Source organism: Malania oleifera, chromosome 4, assembly GCF_029873635.1.
Source record: "Malania oleifera isolate guangnan ecotype guangnan chromosome 4, ASM2987363v1, whole genome shotgun sequence".
In the NCBI taxonomy this organism is placed as follows: Eukaryota; Viridiplantae; Streptophyta; class Magnoliopsida; order Santalales; family Ximeniaceae; genus Malania; species Malania oleifera.
The window spans coordinates 90746489-90762844 of record NC_080420.1 but is presented as its reverse complement, the minus strand read 5'-3'; the positions used below and the strand labels follow the sequence as shown (position 1 = coordinate 90762844).

General features: G+C 36.2%; 1 non-coding gene across 1 annotated transcript; it reads right to left on the bottom strand.

Moving 5' to 3' along the window:
• Positions 1-4031: 4031 nt before the first annotated feature.
• LOC131154655 (small nucleolar RNA R71) lies at positions 4032-4140 on the bottom strand. The gene has a single exon (XR_009136571.1). It is a non-coding gene; the product is annotated as a small nucleolar RNA R71 (small nucleolar RNA).
• Between the last annotated feature and the right edge of the window lie 12216 nt (positions 4141-16356).

The following is a 16356-nucleotide window of genomic DNA, read 5'->3' as shown; positions in this document are numbered from 1 at the left end:
TAGCGTCAGATTCAAATCATAGTATCGCTTTGTAGGAGTAAGGTAACTTAGAAATTTACTTGCTTTCTAGTAGTTTAGATTTACTTGCTTTCCTTTACATGCTTTCCAGTAGTTGTTAGACAATCATCATTGCAAAATACCATCTTTCACTTTTTTTTAATAACAAGGCTTTAGTAAACTAAACTGGAAGTGGTTTAATAACTGCACTTCAAGTCTCCGTGGATCATTACCCAACTTACCCACTTTCTACTGAACTTGGGATAGTTCAATTTTATAAATATTATTTTTGGTAGTTAAGGACCCAAGCCTTGGCGAGCCTACCAAATTTTGGTGTCGTTGCCGAGGACTTGGCTACGATTATAAGCCAACTTTCGCTTTAGAGTATTATTGCTTTATTCTTTTTATTTGCCCTCCGTTTGTTTTCACTTTCTTTGTTAATTTCTATTTTCTTGATTTTGCTTTATGTTTTTGAAGTATGAATTTGTGTGCTTGCAAGTGTGTATATTGGGTCTGTGTTCTTTGGAACCCAAGATAGTTCCTATAGATCTTGAGATTGAGAAATCTCGTAGGTCCCTTAGGAAGCCTATCTCTAATCCTGAGAAGGCTAAGTCGTCTGAACTAAAAGCAATGGCCGAAGATAATCCCCCAATTCCCACTGAACAAATCCCGGAACCCCATGCTCCCCACCTACCTGTGGTGGGAGAGCAACACCTTCGGCCTCTTAGGGACTACTTTGTACCTAATGCATACACATCGTCATCTATTATCTGGTTCCTGGATGTTCAAACGGCCCAATTTGAGATAAAGACTTCAATCATCTCGATGTTGTCCAACTTTCATGGAAACTCTATAGAAAATCCTTATAAGCATTTAGATGAGTTCTTGGAAATTTGTTCCACCATCCGCATACCTAATTTCAGTGATGAAGTTTTTTGTCTTAGGCTTTTCCTATTCTCTCTGAAGGATAAGGCCAAATATTGGCTGATTGTAATGACCCCAAAAAATATTTAGGTGTAGTGATCTTAAAAAAAGAATAATAATAATAACAATTTAAAAAAATAAAAAATAAATAAATAAATAATTAATTAATATTATTATTAATTAATTAATAATAATATAATATACATTATATATATATAAGTAAAAGTTATAATACATTATAAGTTACAAGCTTCCTGAAGGATTTCCTCAGGAAGCCTCTGAATGTCAATTTGCAGCAAGCATGCTTTCCCCCTGGCCTCTTAAGTCCTCTCACATTCTCTCCTCATCTCTTCTCTCTTTCTCTTTGATTTTTCCAGCCTAACGAGCACCGATCGAAAATCAGAAAATACCGTTGAACTCTATTTTTCACCACCGTCATTTCTACCAAAGCGAATTTATCGTAGGATCGGGGTAGGTATATCTCCTAGGGTAAGCTAAATTCCCACTCTTATCTCAATTTTTCTTAAATCTTAAGTCGAATTGACGATCAGACGTCACCACGAGAATCTATGAACGATTCTCTACAAGTCTAGCGAGACGGATTGCCCGAGGGGTTGTTGTAGGTATAACCCTAAAATTAGGATAAGGGGGTTATTAAGGGATTAATTATTATTTAAATAATGTAGATTTGGAATGTTAGAATATTGGGCATTCTGAAGTTGAACTTGGGTTATTGAATTCAGGGTTCAGGTGAGCGCCACGGGAATAATTTCGGGATCCCTGCAAGCGTAGTTTAAGAAAATCAGGGTAAGTGGAGTATTTTAGAATTTTAATGTTAATTTGGAATATACGAAATTTAGGAAGTGATAAATGGAAATTATTTTGGGAGTTGAGTTGAATAATTCGGGATAAATGTGAATTTCAGGTTTTTGGGCTGCAAACGCCGAGGGGCGTAGGAATTGGGTATTTTTAGCGAGATCTCCGTAAGCCAGGTAAGGGGAATAAATTATTACAGTTATTTTGAGAATTACTAATTTTGTTAATACGTGAAAATGAGAATATAATATTTTTTTTGAAATTATTATGATATGGATATCAGATAAAATTGTGTGGCATATGATTTATATTAAATTGTGGTGTTTTGGTATTTGAAATATAAGAGGTGATGAAAAGTGATAAATATTAATAAGTTTTTTCTGAGAAATACTGAAATGTGAAACATTGATGTGTGTACGGGAAAATGGTTATGAAATGAAGATATGTTTTATTGAGAAATGTTGAAATACGTGAAACATGGTGTATACTATTATGAGATGATGAAATGTGCACAGAAAATGATGAGACCATTTTTATTGAGATGAATTGAGATATACTGACATGAGACTAATTGTGTATATTGATATGAAAATATTGAAAAATGAAAATGAAAACGTGAATTTTGAAATATGTATACTGGAATGTGAATATGGGAAATATGAATATTGCAAAGTAAATGCTGCAATATAAATAATTGAAATGTGAATATTGAAATGAGTATATTGAAATGTGAATATAGCAAAATAAATGCTAAGTTGAGAATGAGAAAATGAGAATATTGTAACGTGAATAATTTAATATGGAAATTGAAATATGATGATTGAAATGAGAATACTAATTGTGAATACTGAGAAATATGAACAGTGTAAAGTGCGAAAGCTGCAATGAGATCATTGAAATATGATTGATGAAATACCAATACCGCATAATAATTGCGGGTATGTGGTAATGGTAACCCTGATGGATGGATATGGAAACTCTAATGATGGGTTATGATGTTAAACACAATACCGTTGCTATTGGTGTAGTGCAACCACACGAACTCGTGGAGCATGTGGCGTGACAATCAATTGAGCTATATACTAGAGTTCTTGTGCCTCCTGAGTCCGGATTAGAGCTATAGGTCGGTCGGTCGTACTACAGATACAAGATATATGATATGATATTTTGATCCAACCAAGTTGGCCAACCGCGGTTAGATCCAACCTTCGGGCCGCACAACCCTGACCATAGGGGGAAGCATGGCGTAGTGAATATCCTTAGGGCAACCATGAGTTACAAACATGGGTATAATGGTTACCGGGGACACTCATGAGCTAAATGGAAATGGAAAGGAAATGAAAATGGAAATGAAATGAAAACAGAAATGAGAAAGAAAATGAGAAATGAAATTGAAAGAAAATGAGAAATGAAATTGCGTGAGTTAATAATATAAATAATTAAAGTGAAATTAAAACACGCCGCTTGAGGGCTTACTGAGTAAGGTGGTGCTCTGATAAGTATCAGTTGTGGCTGAACCCGAGTTATTTGGGTAAGAATACAAACGATGTCAGGGTAGAGGGAAGATGCTTGTATGGGCAGGTAAGCTTCTCTATTCTTAGGAATTTCGCTAGTAAACGTGAGTTGTGTATGAATGGTTTTGGAAACGAAATTAAAACCTTTTGAAAGCTTGTGTTGTATATCTATATGACTGTATATATGGAATGGGGTATTTTCTCAGAAGATACAATCACTGATATGTTTATATAATATGGTATCAGGAAACTCATACTGCCATACATCATAAATAATTTATTTCGTCTTACTGAGATGTGTCTCACCCAAATTATCTAAACTTTTCAGGGAATAGAGATAAGCCAGGTGAAAGAGTTCCAAGACAGTTGGGAGCTGAGACCCTGATACACAGGGTGAGCTCTTAAACTAGGGAGATGTAATTTCCCTAGGGTTGTGTTGTTTTTGGGTATGAGATGGTAATGTGTATATATTTGTATGTTGATACTCTGGGTATTATATTCTGATTGTTATGTATATACTGTCTTCCGCTATTAGATTGTATAAATGAAATGACTATTTACCCGGTACCCAATACGGGTCGGGTCATATGGGTGGTAACAGGGTTGTTGACGTGGCCGATTTGTGAATATTATTGATGACGTGTGAATATTTATTATTTTTTATAGAAAAAAATTGGTACGAAAATCGGGGCGTCACACTGACATCCTTAGAACTGAACTTAGTGACCAATTGGGCCACCATGCAATATGAATTTCTTAAAAAGTACTTTCCAATTGGGAAGACTGATCGGAGAGCTATCACAAGTTTCTCACAGATGGATGGGGAACTCTTTTTCGAGACTTCGGAGTGCTTTAGGGACCTCCTCCCTAAATGGCCACATCACCACGTCACTAGGTGGCAATTAGTGTAAACTTTTTACGAAGGGTTGGCTGAGAGAGATAGGTCCATGGTTGACGCGTTGTGTGGAGGTACTTTCCTCACTAAGCACGAGAACGAGGCCTGGATTCTCTTTCAAAATTTGGCTGAAAACTCTTAGCAGCACATGACTGCCACCCGTAGACTACCTAATCCATAAACTTTTAAACCTAAGGGAGTCTACGAGTTGACCACCAGCCATGACCTAAGTCCCACTCTACACACAATATCCCAGAAACTTTATCAGTTTTTGTCTTTACTGTAATAACCCGAAGAATAATAGTATTTAAATATTAAAGAGAGAGGAATAATGGAAATAAGTAAAAATAAAAACGGTGGCAGACTTCGTCGACAAACACAACATTGCACTGTGGGCCCATCGACGAAGGTGTACGAAGATGCCGAGAGGATGTTTTGGGCGACTCTGAATGTCGTTGACGAAGGGGAGAGTTCATCAACGAATTTCCTCTTGACCTCATCGATGAGGAGACGTGGCTCATCAATGAGGCCCATAGTATAAATAGCCCAACCTCGGATTTTTACACAAAAAATCAGAAAATTTCTTACTATCTTTCCTCTACGGTTTCTCTCTCTTCTCTCTTCAATTCTAGCCCTATTTCTCACCAAATCGATGATTTGAGACCACCACGACGCTCTTGGGGAAGTTCTCTCCAAATCTACCAGAGTGGATCGTTAGTGGGGTAGAGTTGAAATTCATCCCTTATTTAAGGTAAGACTTTTTATTCAAAATTTGGTCTTCCCGTAGTTATAGGAAATATTATTCATGGAGAACTACTGAAGTTTAGTTTTGAAAGTAATTGTTTTTAGGGAGTTGAACGAGGAACCCTACGAGTGCAGGACTAGTATATTTAGGAGGTTTCTTCTCAGAAATCAAGTAAGAGAATAAACTAAAACAGTTACTTTCTACACAAATTATATTATTATTTATCAGTAAATTTATTTTCAGGAAGCATGTAAATATATATGAGAAGATTGGTAAAAATGCATATGTGGGAAAATACCGTTATTATGTTGAAATGTATATATATATGTATGAAATGCCATAAATTATGATTTCAAAATATATTGTATGGTTTTATACAGCAAAGTGTGGTATGAATATTATTTTACGTGGGAAGAATTATGATATGACAATTTTATGAATAAAGTATGTTTTCAGGAATTATGAAATAATGTAGTACGTTATATTTTTCAAATACATGATAAATGAATTATTTATTCAGAATGATATGTATGAAATGTTCAGCGCAAGGTTGTGTATTATGCATGATTTTGGCGCAAGGCCGTATTTATGAATGTTCGGCGCAAGACTGCAGATATGAAAGAAACTGACGCAAGGCCATATGTATGTATGTTATTTCAGAAAATGCTATCAATCTATTTATGTTAGACAAATATATATATATATATATATATATATATATATTATCATGTATTATATATTATCAAAACCTGGATGATAGTGCAGTTCAGTTACAGGAGCACGGTACCGTAGCTATACAGATCAGATTATTATGTTCAGACTTGTGCTAACCACCCCACAAGGGGGTGAGAGATGGATAGTCGATATGGCTTTCAGTGTAGAGTTGTAGACATCCACCTGGTAGTCCAGAGCAGGGTGTGGCGGGTCCATCGTACTTATAAACATTTTTGACTAAGCAGTGGTTGGCCAGCAATTGTCGAGTCCCACCTTCGGGTTGCACAACCCGTCATAAAGGGTAATACATGACATCAGCTAGCTATAACATCTTGGGTAGATTTCGGTATTATCAGATATATTAGATATTTCATGATCAGTATGAATTATTAGAAATTATGAAAGTTTATGATTATTCAGATATGTTATCATGAATGTTTTCCAAAATATGAAATGTATTGTAAATGTATTATAGCATCAACTATTCATGTTGCCACACAATTGTATTTAGTTTATTTTCCCTTATTGAGAGGTGTCTCACCCCCAACATTAAATAATTTTCAAAAAACCCAGAAATACCAGCGGATCGAGGCCGCTGTTGAGTCAGTTGTGCTACCCCACTAGGAGGGTAAGTTTGAACTAGGATTAGGAGATTTTGATGTGGGATCCTAGAGATACTTATTGTATTTTTGAGAGATTGTATATAAACACCATGTTTTTGGATTATAGTTGACTTTGGTATTATGTATTTTGTGGTTATGAAATGATGATTTACATTTACTGCTGCCTAGGTTCCACTGTGTATGACAGGTGTCCCCCTACCCATGGGTTTGGGTCGACTTTATTATTAAATATGTTTGAATGTATGATAAGATAAGCAAGTTGTTACATCTACGACAACAACCACAACTTATGGCATGTGTAGAAGTTTGTGCAAACTGTTCTGACCCTGTGCATACCTGTTATAATTGCCCACACACGCCTCCCCAACTTGAGCTTGTGCATAAGGACGTAATGGCCATCCACCATTGGTATAATCGAAAAACAAACAACTACAACTCAAACACCAATGGTTTCAGATGGAAGCAATAACCCAACTTCCTATTAAGGCCACAAGCTCCAGGCTTTCAAGTCTAAAGACCTCAACAAAACCTTAGTGCTTCACTTCCTCGACCATATCCAAATGTCCAAGATCCCCCTATTGCAATGTAGAAGCAATCATTGTTTCAACAACCACCTCTTCAACAAACTAACCATGATTCCTTTCAAGAGACGGTGTTGAAAACCTTACAAAGCATTTAAGCAGATTGCCACGAGAAGCGGCAATTAGTCCATTCTCACTCGCAATCCACAGCTAAGTTAGAGACCACTATGGGGCAATTCACTAGGTCAGTTGGTGGGAGAAACAAAGGTGAGTTGGAAAACCTGTTGCAAACAACACCTCAATGCGGAATAGAATGTGAGAACACAATAGAGCCTTCATCGTATAAAGTACATGCCCAGGCAATAACCACACTTAGGAGTGGTAAGGAGATCAACAACAGGATCGGGGAGACAACAAGTCAAGAGAAGTGCAAAGAAAAGAAGGGGGCCGAACCTACAAAAGTAAGCACCCCTCTCTCTTATGAGTTAGAAGCAAACACTGGAGTATTTGTCTTGCCACAACATGAAACACTCCCCCACCATGTTACTGTAGCCCCTTATCCTACATCTCTCCATGCACCCTTTAAATCTAAGGAGACCACTATTGAATCCATCATGGACACATTTAGGAAATTTAAGGTCAACATCCCTCTCTTAGACGCCATCAAGCAAATACCTACATACGCCAAATTCCTCAAGAACCTATGCACGCAAAAGCGAAAATCAAGGGTGCATATGAACAAGCAAGTCAAGCTAACCGAACATGCAAGTTCAATCCTTTTAGGTCACCTCCATCCTAAGCTAAAAGACACTGGTGCCCCAACCATTTCATGTGTAATCAGTGATTACACAATTGATTGGGCCCTTTAGGACTTAGGGGCCAGCGTGAACCTCCTACCATACTCAGTTTTCAAGCAATTTAATTTAGAAGAGCAGAAGCCCACCCTGGTAAAATTAAGTTTTGCTGATCAGTCAGTGAAAAAACCTCGGGGTGTAATAGAGGATGTCTTAGTTAAGGTCGATGAATTTTACTATTTTGTTGACTTCATAGTCTTGGATATGGAACCCTCTAACCAAACTAAAGACCAGATCCCTCTTTTGTTAGGATGACCCTTTTTGGCTACAACAAATGCTTGTATTCAATGCAGGATAGGGATTATGGATGTGTCCTTTGGTAACTTACAACTTTTGTTGAATGTATTCCATGCATCTCAACATCCACCTGAAGACATCCATGATATGGACATCGATATGATCGATGAATGCATTGAGGATGTCGCCCCTTCAATTCTATGGAGGAATCCTTTGGGGGAGGTAATTCTACCAGAGAACAACCCCTTATCTGACCAGGATGACCCATATGAACAAATCCTCTCAATTCGCGATACAGTTTCTAGGTTAGAAGGGAACATCTGGGTAAATGATACATGGTTCAAAGATGAAGTGGGGGATGACATGCTTGTTATTGAACCAGGATAATTTCAAGTTGTAATTTTGATGTGTATGGCTGAAGATGATAAACTTAGTGCTTCTAGGAGGCAACCCGTCTTTCTTTTTATTTTCGAATCTTTAGGTTGTATAAAATAGTATACAAACAATTTAGCATCCTTAGGGGGTGCAAATAAGATCATGACCAGCACGGAGCCGGGTATGGATGTAGCAACCGAAAAAAAAATATTTATTAATTAATTAAAATTTATTAAATTGAACTAATTAAATTAAAGTAATATGATGGTTATATATATGTATAAATATATACAAGGATAAATGATATATATATATATATATATATATATAAGTATATAATATAATAGTATTTTAATGGTCAAAGTATATATGATAATATAATAGAAAGCTTCCTGAAGAAGCTTTCTGCAATCCAAATTGAATTGGAATTCTGACACTCCAGTGCTCTTTCTCTCTCCAACTCTCAGTTCTCTCCTCATGTCTCAGCTACTCCATCACCTCTCTCTCACACCTCGATTTCCTCAACCAAATGTGCGTCGATCAAAGAACGGAGAATACCCTTGGATTCTATTCTCCGCCATCGACATTTTAACCAAAGTGGATTTGTCGTAGGAGCATTGTAGGCACCACTCCAAGGCTAAGGCAAGATTTAGGGAATTAAGCAAATTGGTTATTTTTGGGGGTTTAATTGTTTATTTGGAGTTTATGAACCTAGGAAACGTTAAAATAATATTTTATTTGGAGTTGATTTGATTAAACTAGGGTTATACAATCAGGGTTGGGCGAGCGCCGTAGGCATCGTTTTAGGGTCCCTGCTGGCATAGTTTATGGAAATCAAGTAAGGGGAATAGATTAAGCATATAGCATTGTAAATTTCAACGGTTAAAATGGAAATTATTTGTGTATTTATATGATTATCCTGCGAGTATTGAAAGCCAACCGTTTAAACTGAGATTTTGAGCCTAGGGAAGTGTTATTAGTTATTATTTTCGAAAATGGAATGGTTTAAATAATGGATTTTCTAGATAAATTATGGAGATAATTTAACTTGTATTTTCAATAAAGCAAATGATGAACATGGGTTGGCTTATTATTTAAGTAGTTATATAGATAGAAGTATTATTTAAATTGTGTGGCATGAGTAAAATGAATATATTGAGTTGAGTTATGAATTATGTATGACATGTTGGAAATAATGAAATGTATTAGGATTATACTACATGTGAATTGTTTAATCAAAGCACAATGTGAATGTTAAATTGCAATGTATGGTTTGAGAACTCCGGTAGACCATTGTATGCACAGTACTGTTGCGTGTGTTTCAAGAGAGCTTAGTGCACCCACACGTCTTAGAGAGAGTGTGGAGACGGGATGGTCAATTGGGCTGAGAAGGGTAGAGTCCCCCTGGAGTCTAGACCAGTATGGGAATAGCCAATCTGACTTACAGACTGAAGAGGTTGTTACTGATTTAACTCTGGTGGATCAACCAGGGTTAAGTCCAGCCTACGGGCCACACAACCAATCATGGGGGGAAGCATGATAGTGTTTATCCATCTGATAGTGAGTTCTAAATGCATAATTGTTGATTTAACCGGTGAATATTATATAACAGTATACGTGAAATATTTGTGAATACTGAGTATGTGAAGACAAAAGATGAGAAATGTGAAATAAGATTATTTGATGTGAAATACTGAGAAATGTGAGAATTGAGATCATGAAGAGTTGAGTATTACAGAGATAAAAAATACAGAGTAAAGAATAAATGTATTATATATTGTAGCATTATATGTACTTGGGGCGAAGTAAACTCTCTGCCCAGGGCTTGCTGAGAAAGGCGAGTATACTAGGTTGCATAACGTATTAGAGTAGAGGGGAGTTACATGTGTCGGCATGTAATCTCCCATATTCTCGGGAACCTTCGCTGATAAATAATTGTGTGAATGTGTGTGAGGATGAGATAAACTATCCACCTGAGGGCTTATTGAGTAAGACAAGTGCCCTGATGAGCTTCAGTTGTAGCCACACCTGAGTTAAATGGGTAAGGTCCCATAAGGTATCAGAGCATAGGGGTGCTACATGTATGGGCGTGTAATCACCCCAATCTATGGGAACTCTCGTTTATATAAATATGTTGCATGTGTGAATATGAACAGAGAATGATTTCATAACTATGGTTAATTAGCAAATGATGATTATATTTTGTACACACTTAACTCATGATGGTCACACACTCGTATTAATCTATTTCTTCTTACTGAGATGTGTCTCACCAGATATACAATTTCATTCTTTTTTAGGATCTCTACATGATCAAACTTAGTGAGCTCAGGGTTGTAGTAGTGTTTTTGAGAGATTGTTTAAGTTTTCTGAGATGTATATATTTGAATATTGGATGGTGGGAATTTTTTTTAGGATATATATATAGAACTCTAGTATATTATAAAGGATGTTAATTTATTTTTTTCGCTGCGTAATTGATGTTATAGTATCAGATACATGTAAATGGAACACGTGGCACCCGAGCCCCACTTGGCAGGTTCAGGGCGTCACTAGGTGGTATCAGAGCCATAAGTTGTTAGATTCTGTAGACTTTAGGGATAATGAATACCAGAGTATAGGAACAAATGATGGGGAGGATAGGAAATGGATAGGTTAGGTATTGAGAGTTACAGGATTTTGTCTTGTAGCCTAGAGGCAAAAGTACGTCGACGGCTTCCTATGATTTTTCTAAAGCATTCGACGGTTTCATAAAAACCACGACAAACCTTAGATGATTCTGTTTCAAAGCTGTGGACCTGGTCCTTAAGTTGAAAATTTGGACGTATATTGGATTTTAGTTTAATGGTTGTGTTGATTAGGTTATGATAATGGGATTCTAAATTCTTTTCTGTCATATTTTCAAGATGGATCCTAAGGGTAAGAATGTAGATACTGGAGAAGGAACTTATGACTCGAAGGCTTCAAGTGAAGAGGATTTTGATACCTCCACGATGATGAGGGGTATAGCCCGTCAGGTTAGGGCAAAAATGAGGCGGGGTCCTAGAGAGCAGAACTGTCCACCTGCAGATCAAGGCTGCAGCATTAAGGACTTTATTAGACTGAACCCTACGAATTTTGCAAGAGGACCTGACCTAGTAGTTGCATAGAACTGGGTGTAGGAAATTGAGGAGATAATGACAGTACTTGGCTGCACAGATGACCAGAAAAGCCCTATATGCCATGTTTAAGATGACGGGAGATGTGAAACGTTTGTGGCCTTTTATGAAGCTGTTAGAAGGACAGAGACTGGTAAAGATGACACTAACATAGGATCAATTTAAGGAGCTATTCTTTGATAGGTATTTTCCCTTGTATACTAGAGAAGAAAAGATTGAGGAGTTTACCAACCTAACACAGGGGAGTATGATTGTTAGGGATTATGCGGCCAAGTTCGTCAAACTATCACGTTTTGCTCCATTTCTGATCCCGAACGAGGCAAGGAAGGCCAAAAAGTTTGAAAAATAAAGATCTATAAACTAGTGGTGGGATTCCAACTCCATAAATTCTCGGACTTGGTGGATAAGGCCTTGGTACTGGAGAAGAGTTTTAGAGCGGTACAGAGCCGTTAGAGCAAAAACAGAGGCCTGCATCTCCTAGATTTCAAAGTGAGGCTAGTCAAGGATCGTGGAAGAGAGAAAGGGATACTGTGGGCTTGAGGCAGGAGACGAGGGATCAAGATTATCCTGGTTATCAGGATGATTCATCTTACCCTGTATGCCATAAATGTAACAAGAGGCATAGGGGTGATTGCCGAATTGGGGGTCCCAGCTGCTATAGGTGTGGAAAACCAGGGCACGTTGTAAGGAATTGTCGTGAACCACTGCCCAATGCACCTGCGCCTAATCAGATTTGGCAAAACCATCATGTACCCCGAGGTGGAGGTGATCCAACACGTGTGTACACAATGATCTTGACCGAGGCAGATATTGCCAAATGCACATGTACATGTGTATGATTGAGATAAATAGTAGTTTTATTTAATTATAGATGATGCAAAAGTTCATATGGTAGCATATATTGAAATGTAGGAGAGATAGTGAGTTAATAAATTTTAGAAATGTGAAAAATGATCAGGTCGCGAATTTTGATGATGAAATTCTGTTAAGGAGTGGAGTATGTAGTAACCAAAAAAAAATTTTAATTATTAATTAATTAATTAATTAATTAGACATTATTAAATTGAACTAATTAAGTTAAAGTAATATGATGGTTATATATATGTATAAATATATATATAAGGATAAATGATATATATATATATATATAAGTATATAATATAATAGTATTTTAATGGTTAAAGTATATATAATAATATAATAGAAAGCTTCTTTTTGCAATCCAAATTTAATTGGATTTCAGACTCTCCAGTGCTCTTTCTCTCTCCAACTCTCAGTTCTCTCCTCACGTCTCAGTTTTCTCATCCGTCACCTCTCTCTCACACCTCGATTTTCTCGGCCAAACGTGCACCAATCAAAGAACGGAGAATACGCATGGGTTCCATTCTCTGCCACCAACATTTTAATTAGATTGGATTTATCGTAGGAGCGTTGTAGGCACAACTCCAAGGTTAGGGTAAGATTTAGAAAATTAAGCAAATTGGTTATTTTTGGGAGTTTAATTGTTTATTTGGAGTTTATAGACCTAGAAAATGTTAAAATAGTATTTTATTTGGGGTTAATTTGATTAAACTAGTATTATTGAATCAGAGTTTGGGTGAGTGCCACAGGCATATTTTTGAGGTCCCTGCTGGCGTAGTTTCTGGAAACCAGGTAAAAGGAATAGAATAAGCCAGTAGGTTTGTAAATTTCACCGATTAAAATGTAAATTATTTGTGTATTTATATAATTATCTTGCGAGTGTCACACCCCGATTTTCGTACCAATTTTTTTATATAAACAATAATAAATATTCACACGTCATCAACAATATTCAAAAATCGGCCACGTCAACAACCCTGTCACCACCCATATGACCCAAACCTCATTGGGTACTAGGTAAATAGTCATTTCATTTATACAACCAAACAACGAAAGACAGTATATACATAACAACCAGAATATAATATCAAGAGTATCAACATACATATATATACATTACCATCTCATACCCAAAAACCACACAACCCTAGGGAAATTACACCTCCTTAGTCCAAGAACTCACCCTATGTATCAGGGTCTCACCTCCCTAGTGTCTAAGAGCTTTTTCACCTAGCCTATCTCCATTCCTTGAAAAGTTTAGATAATTTGGGTGAGACACATCTCAGTAAGATGGAATAAATTATTTACAGTGTGTGGCAATGTGAGTTTTCTTATATCATAATATATAAACATATCAGTGATGGTATCTACTAAAAAAATACACCATTCCATATATACAGTCATATAGATATACAGCACAAGCTTTCAAAAGCTTTTAATTTCGTTTCCAAAACCATTTGTACACAACTCATGTTTTCCAGCGAAGTTCCTGAGAATAGGGAAGCTTACCCGCCCATACAAGCAACTTCCCTCTACCCTGACATCATTTGTATTCTTACCCAAATTACTCAGGTTTTGCCACAACTGACACTTATCGTAGCACTCACCTTACTTAGTAAGCCCTTAGGCGTTGTGTTTTACTTTGCTTTAATTATTTAGATTATTAACTCACGCAATTTCATTTCTCATTTTCATTTTCATTTCCGTATCATTTCAGTTCCATTTTCATTTCCTTTCCATTTCCATCTACCTCATAAGTGTCCACAGTAACCATTATACCCATGTCTGTAACTCGTGGCTGCCCTGAGGATATTCACTACGCCATGCTTCCCCCTATGGTCGAGGTTGTGCGGCTCGAAGGTTGGATCTAACCGTGGTTGGTCGACCTGGTTAGGTCAAAATATCATATCATATATCCCGTGTGTGTAGTACAACAGTCCGGCCTATAGCCTTGATCCGGACTTAGGGGGCACAACAACTCTACTATACAACTCAATTGACAGTCACACCACACGCTCCACGAGTCTGTGTGGTTGCACTAACACCACTAACAACAGTACCGTGCTTAATATCACAACCCATCATTAGGGTTTCCATATCCATCCCTCAAGGTTATCATTACCACATACCCACAATCATTATGCGGTATTGACATTTCATCAATCACATGTCAATGATCTCATTGCAGCTTTCATATTTTGCAATGTTCACATTTCCCAACATTTATCATCAGTATTCACATCTCAATCATTGTATTTCAGTTCCCATGTTGCATTATTCACATTGCAATATTCTCATTTTCTCATTTTTAATTCAGCATACAATTTGCCAAAATCACATTTCAATATTCATATTTCCATTCTCACAATTCAGTATTCATATTGCAAAATTTAATTACAATATTCCCATTTTCATATTCATTTTCTAATACACTCATCTTAGAGTTCACATTTCAAAATTCATTTCATAATAATGCACATATATCTCATTTCACATTCATTTCATTCTCATGCTAGCATATAACTTATTTCACGTTTTTCAATACTTCTCAACATACTCAAATTAGTATTCATACTTTCCCATTTTCATAAAAATCATTTCTATACATGTATTTATATGTCATTTTCATTGTTTCTAGTAAACACCTCGATAGTTTTCATTTCATCATTTTCTCAAAAAATACTCATCATCAGGTTTAATTTTCGGCATACATCATAAGTGACACAATTTCTCATATGATATTTATATCATAATAATTTCAAGTAAAATACAATATATTATAATAATTTCAAGTAAAATACTGTAATTCATTGTCACATAAATTTCCAATGAGCAATTCTCAACAAAACTGCTATAATTTATTCCCTTTACTTGGCCTATTGAGAGTCTCGTTAAAACCCAAATCCTACACCCCTGGCGCCCAAAACTCAAATCATGCAATTCGCATTTTTCCCAAATTAATTAACTCATTTCTCAAAATAATACCCATATAACCTTTCCTAGGCTCCATATACTCCAAATTAATATTTAAACTAATATTTAACACCCATACCTGGTTTCCTCAACTATGCCTGCAGGGTCCCGAAATTACACCATCGACGCTTACCCGAGCCCTAAATTCAATAATTCAAATTCAACCTCAGAATGCCCAATATTATAACATTTCTAAATCTACATTAATTAAATAATAATTAGCCCCTTAATAACCCCCTTATCCTAATTTTGGGGTTATGACTACGACGACCCCACGAGAAAACCGCTCCACTAGACTTTTAGAGAATTATCCCTAAATTCTCGTGGTGGTATCCGATCGTCAATTAGGCTTAAGATTTACAAAAAATTGAGGTAAGAGTAAGAATTTAGCTTATCCCAGGGAATATGCCTACGCGACTTCTACAACAAACCCGCTCCGATAGAAATGTCGGTGGTGGAGAATGGAGCCCAATGGTATTTTCTGATTTTCGATTAGTAAGCTATCCATCAAGAAAATAAGGAGAGAGGGAGAGAGAGAGAGAGCGCGCGCTAGAGTTACAGAGGGGGGGGGCGTCTCTAGACATCACATTTAAAGGCTTCTTGAAGCTTAAAGCTTTAGGAAGCTTTACTTATATATTTATATATATTAATATTATAGTATAATATTATATTATATTATATTATATTATATTACTTTATTTAATAATTATTAATTAATTAATTATTTTTTTTATTTTAATTTTTTAAAATTTTAATTTTAATTTTATTTTTAATTTTTAATTTTTTTTAAGATCACTACAGTTAAATATTTTTTGGGGGTCATTACATTCTCCCCTCCTTTTAAAAATTTCATCCTCAAATTTTACTATTCATCACATTTTCATCATTAAAGGAAAACACCCCAATTTTATTAATTACCCTCACTTATGGCGAAAGAACACCGTGGTTACAAAGAGGGTTTTGGGAGATTATAACTATTCAAAATTCTCCCAAAGTCATTCATATCTCAAAACTAAAAACTCTATCTATCTCACACTACACTATACAAATCAAGATACAACATTATTATTCACTTTATTCTGACTGGCTCAACTTCGAACTCCATTGAACAAATATGGATATCTCTAGCGCATCTGATCCTTTAATTCC